Source organism: Hippocampus guttulatus, chromosome 4 (genome assembly GCF_054856545.1).
Source record: "Hippocampus guttulatus isolate MCC_2025c chromosome 4, RoL_Hgut_1.0, whole genome shotgun sequence".
Taxonomy (NCBI): Eukaryota; Metazoa; Chordata; class Actinopteri; order Syngnathiformes; family Syngnathidae; genus Hippocampus; species Hippocampus guttulatus.
In genome coordinates, this window is record NC_141264.1 from 11,347,079 (window position 1) to 11,353,078 (window position 6,000).

A 6,000-nucleotide genomic window follows, 5' to 3' on the forward strand; every position below is an offset into this window, starting at 1 on the left:
GAGAAGTGAAAGTCCCCCCACTCCACGGATCTCCCATCAGCTCTTGTCATCCCTCTAATGAATATCAGTTAAATTGCTCCGCGGTTGTGAGGAGTTTGGATGTCAATGTGATTTGTGCGAGTGTGGCGGATGGAGGGGCCCGGCCTAATGAAAGGCGAACCAAGCCTGACAGAGTGATGAGCATCAAGCCCATCAGACCAATCACAGCTGAGTGGCTGACAGCACCCGCAGACAGACAGCTGAAGAGGACAGGCTATGTATTTAGAAAAACAAAATGGCTGCCAAAGTAATAGCGGATGTCTGCGGGGCACCGTGAAATCTATTGCTCCTTTCTTAGTAAGCTTTTGATATGAGCTGCTTCGTCAAACACAAGAATGCTCTGCGATAAGCTATATTTCACGAGAATTAATCGAAGCTACTTGTCTTCTTTTAAAGCGGCGGATTAATCCAAGTCCTAAAATATCAACAGGTTAAGGGGAACAAATGGGTCAAGTATTAAACTGAAAGATTTATATCAATCAAGTATGCTGAGTGCTGTGACAAAAAAAAAAAAACCTTGCATGTCATGCCAAAAGTAAGAAGCGTTGCCCAGTCATGCAGGCTCTATGGTAAAAGAGACATGATGGCTTGTGACAGCCTCAAAGGAGTCCGCGCCGAGACTTCGCAAGCTTCACCTTGGACCTTTCACCCCACTGTCTCGCTGATGTATGGGCGGAGTCACGCGATGACGGCCAAAGTAAAGTTCAGTCATGTTATATCCAAAAAAGAAATATGGCCAGAATTAGGCAATGAAAGCAACGTTAAGCAGAAAGCTTGAGATTCCAACACCCTTCATCTCACAGTGGAATTGAAGCAACATTTTTTTTCCCGATTGGACCAGGATATGTTCAACCTCGGCGTTCAACTGTAATTATGAAAATACAGGTTCAATAAAACAAACGTTTAATCGATATACAAACATTTTTATAATGCAATTCACATTGCCAAATGAAGAAACAGTGAATATTTGACAGGAATTATAATCAATAAACCACATTAGCAAGGTCCTTTTAGTTTAGTTTTGGTTTTTTGTTTGTTTTTTTCCAGCAGGTTAATGTGTGTCAATTCAGCCAAAAATGACACCGCTTTACCGTTACCTCGAATGGATGTTAGACACTTATTTGCTTTCTTGTGCACCTCAGCCCTGTGTCAGTGTCAGGGAATCAAGTTTGGGTCATAAATTGCATTCCATGTGAATGTGGCATGACACAATACATTCCACAAACATTGCAGACATGCAAGAAATACACTACTAAAAACTCAACTGCATATTTTGCCTTAAATCAAAAGCAGCTTGAAAAATTAACTGGGTTAAGGCATTTTGTTTCATTAAAATGTGAAAATTGAAACCAAGCCTAAAAATGGACGGAACCATCTTGGCTCATGATTGTCCATTTTTAATGGACCTTTTTGATGTTTTAAACTGAAATCAATATGATGTCGTTGTGATATCAATGATAAGAGCCCTTAAATCAAATCTAACTGCTGTAAAACAGGGCACGAAGCATAACCTGCTGACATCAAGCCTAATCATTCATGTTTATCTGTAGTCATGTGATCATGTCGTGATACTCTAAGTATGTGATCCGATATCTTCGGTGAGTCATGTGCACGTTGTGAGGGTTCTTGTTCTAATTCATATGGTAATATTAAAATAGAAATGAAATGCAGATGCAGAACTTCATTCATTTTAATCCGCAGATGAGAAAAACGGAAATAGCAATATGAGAATGCATATTGGTTTGTGATTATGTTCATCATTAAAAAGTGCATTTGATGCAAATATCAGCCAATGAGAAAGACTGAAGATGAGGAACAAAAAAAAGGTGAGGCATTGGGGTTGGGCCAATTTCCAAATGTGCCTTCACCAATGGGCCCTAGATAGCTGTCAAAGTCATTTTGCTGTGATAACTGACAGATTTGATCCAGACGCTCTTCTCAGGGCGGCTCTCTATATATCATTAGTTTAATGCACAATGACGTGACCAATTATAGGGAGCTCCTTGCTCAAATAGCATGTCAAAACCTGTGTATCAATCCATTAAATCTTGCCCTGTGTCACATAAAGTGGTACCTTTTGCTATCAGTTTGGTGCGTTTAAAAAAAAAAAAAAAAATGCTGACAGAATGGAAAAACATGCCTGAGCCATTAGTGGCGCTGATGTCTTTGGGAGAAGTGGAGCTGTCTGTCTCTCTTTGTTTTTCTGTCTTTGCATGTACTGCTCTCGCTCTCACTTGCTCATCTCAGCCACGGAGCATAAAATGCATAAACAATACATCTACATAATGGCCTGCATTGTTTACTTAGCTCTGAAAATGTATTTGTGCAAAACGCTGAAATGCATTTAGAAGGAATCCGTCACACTGTGTAAAGCCTAGCTGACATTGGGGTGCTCTCAAAAACAGGGGGAGGTGTCATAACCCGGTCACATATCTTGCAATCATTTCCAATAAGAGGATGCGATGATGAGAAGGAAACCAGTATGTGTCTGACCGGGCGCCGCTCGGGGCCTCCGAGTAACTCTACATCAACCTGCTTTGTCGGCCATGACGGTGGGCAGGAGGAGGTGTTTGATTTAGTGCGCTTGGTCCTAACGACCTTTCTGTCCTTGCGACGAGGACATACAGCCTCGGGGAGCTGGCATGGAGGATGTTGCCTGGACTGCCTGGCACCTCGCCTGGCACCACGCGTGGCAACACGTCCACACTCGGCCGCGTTTCTGATGGATCTCCGGTGCCGCCGTCATGAAATCACTGTTTGATTTGTTGTCAGTTTTCCCCACGACTGAGGCTTTTCACCCGCCTCTGGTCTGGTATTACAAGAGCGATTAAATTAACCTTCAATAAATCAGCATCAAAGTGCAATGACTAGAAGAGTATGCGTGTGCATGGCATGTCCAGTGTGAAGAAGCTGCACTATTGGGAGGTCATCTCATGTCCATCCATGAACAACTAACTGCAGGAAACACGAATGGCCTGTGCCTGAAGCTGCACTTTCATCACATCAATAAAGGCACGATTACAAGGCTGATGCAATGAATTTCAAATGTCATTTCACCGAGCTGAAGTTGGAAAGTGGTCTGTCTGATCAGGTCACATCAGAGCAAAGCTCGTGAATGATTTGAAGAGTGATCAAAATCTATTTGACTTCTCCAGTGCTTGGAAAGTGTATCTTGCCATGGAGAAACATTTCTCTTCAGATGACATTTGTGAGTGCATCAAACATTTACAGGAGAACGAGAGAATAATTGGGAGGTTTGCTTCAGGGCTCCCCTTACAATTCCTCCCATTTATATTCTGCCAGCCTTATCCCGTTCCGGTTTACAAGGGAGCCGGAGTCTATCCCAGCTGACTTGAGAGCAGGTAACGCAATGGACCACTCTGCAGTGAATGGGCAGAGTGGGCCACTGAGTGGGACTCAAACTCACGTTCGAGCACATATGTCAGCTAGTTGACTAATTGCCTTACCATTGACCCCCGATCTCATCACAGTGTATTTTATTTTTAAAATCAACAGTAGAAAACATGGCCACAATTATTTGCACTAGTAGTCCATAAAAACTATCCGTTTTCCTATTCATGATGGTTTAGCATTGTGAATTTATCCATCGATGTTCTTTTATTTACCTGTAAATTTCGGTCTTAAAAACATACTTGTATTTAGTCCTTTAGCAATGTAAGGTGTCCAGAAGTGTGTGATACTGATCCAACAAAGCATGTCCAACCTGATGCAGAGAGTCCTTACAAGCCTCAGCCAGCCAAAGCTTCAATGCCACTTGTCATCACTAGGGTCCTGGATTAAATTCAGACCACCCCATTTGAGTTTGGGCATGAGGTTGGGGATCACCTTGGACTAGTACAAACAACCATTCGCACACACATTCACACCTATGGACCATTTTGAGTCTTCAGTCGACCAAAGATGCAAGTCGTTGAAATGTGGAAGGATGCCGCAGTTACCGGAGAACATTCAATCTGCGCACAGAAGGCCCCGAGCCTAGATTTTAATGCTTGACATCTTAACTGTGAGACAGACGTGCTAATCAATACCCCACAGTGACACTGTGACTAAAAACAGTTTCACTTGTTGTTGTTGACTCGAAAGATTAAGATCATTTCATCAACAAGAATCTTGTTTTATTGTGATGTTGAGCTGTAAATGAGCAGAGGTTATTTGTCTCTTTCATGTCAAATTGGCCTCCTGTGGTTGTTATCTTGTTCTTTTGACATTTGTCGCTTTTTAAAGTAAAGGTTGCCTCAAAGTGAAACCATAGCAAAAATATGGATGGACACACTAATGATTCCTTCTTGATCTTGAGCAAAGATATTTTATCATCAAAAGTGAATTCCACACAAAAATGTGTGCAAGACAACTCGTGTCTCACAAGACCTCATTATTTCCCTCTACACTGTCATCATTGTCCTTGATGAGGACATCTTGACTGCTTCGTCCCGAGAAGGAAGGCAAACACAGGACATGTGCTTCTTTGCTTCAGCAAAGACATGGCAGGGATTTTGATGCAGGGCGTCAGGGTAATGTGACGAGACAAGCCTTGAGTTGTACGGCAGCGTTCGCAAAATGTGCCGCGGTCGCTTTGCCTCGTGTCTTCAGTACATCATTCTGTCTTCTCCTTGGCTGCTATGCTTGGCGTAGGTAGCGCCCAGATGGAATGTCCTGAAAAACAAATGAAAAGAGAGTGAAAGGGGAAAAGAGGCAAGGAAAAAAAAAAAGTCGGAGCCGTGACCTCTTCGGCCGTGCAATGTGTCTGGAGCTGGCAGGGGACGCAATTGAGAGTGACACTCCTGGTTGGAGCTGCCAAACTGCCACTTCCTGTCCTCTTTATTCACACATAGCAGGAGTTTAAGGCTGGACATTTGAAAAGCGGAGAACAGACATGTGTCTCCTTGTACAGCCATCCAGTGTGACTGTCATTATTGTGGTTCACCACGACGCCGTCATCACGCTCCAACGCCCCACTTGCCAAAGCAGGAAGAAAAAACTGGGAGAAGGGCAGCTTGATTGGACTCAGCATAAAATGGTGTTTTTATTTGTTTTCCTCTAATTGATTGAAATATGAAAGCATCCCAACTATTCTTATTGCCCTCATTCAACTCTTTATGGCTTTGCAGGAGCATCATCGGCTTGGGTTGTCCTCTGTGGCTCGGAGTGAACAAATTGCTGCAGAATTGGAGCAATTGGACTCATAATTTTGATATTTCACATCAAGCAGCCCTATAACTTTGTTAGGATCCGGTTTGTCACTCTTCTTTGTGTAATCTTTTCTCTTTAATGGCTTTGTTTTTCTCCCTGCTCGCATCCCTATCAATGCTTTCACCAATACAAATGAGATTCAAAGTCCAGCTCCGGCTTTTCATTGAGCGCTGTCCCCTCGGGCAGAGTTTGTTTTATTTCTCTGATTTTCTTCTCTTTCCTACCTTTGTCTTTCCACTATATTCATCTTATTTTTCCCCCCCTGTTATCCTCCATTCTGAGACACACTCAGTGCTTGCGCACATGCACGTATTATCCTTGGGCTATTACAGGATAAGTCAATTTGATCCATCCAAGGCAGTGGATGTCATTTTATTCATATATTTTCAGGCCTGCTGACTTTATTAAAGGCTACTGCTTCAGTCTATCTTGAATGGATGAATGCACCTACTGATGAAACAGACGAAAAATGAATCCCACACAAATGACCGCGGCCATCCAGGCTGTCATGTTCACACAGTCGGAGTTTTATATGCAATCGAAAACTGCTTGGTGTTCCCAAAGCACATTTTGGCACAATGTTTTTTGTTCATCTGTGAGTGAAGAGACAGGGAGCTGCCCGCCCGCCTTCCAACAACAAGAGAATGGCTGTTGAGTATTTCCAGCTTGGGGTGGGGTGGGGGGGGGGGGGGGGGGGGTTGAGATGTTACGGTCCGTGAAGGCGCACAGCGGAGAAAGTTGGAGACGGCA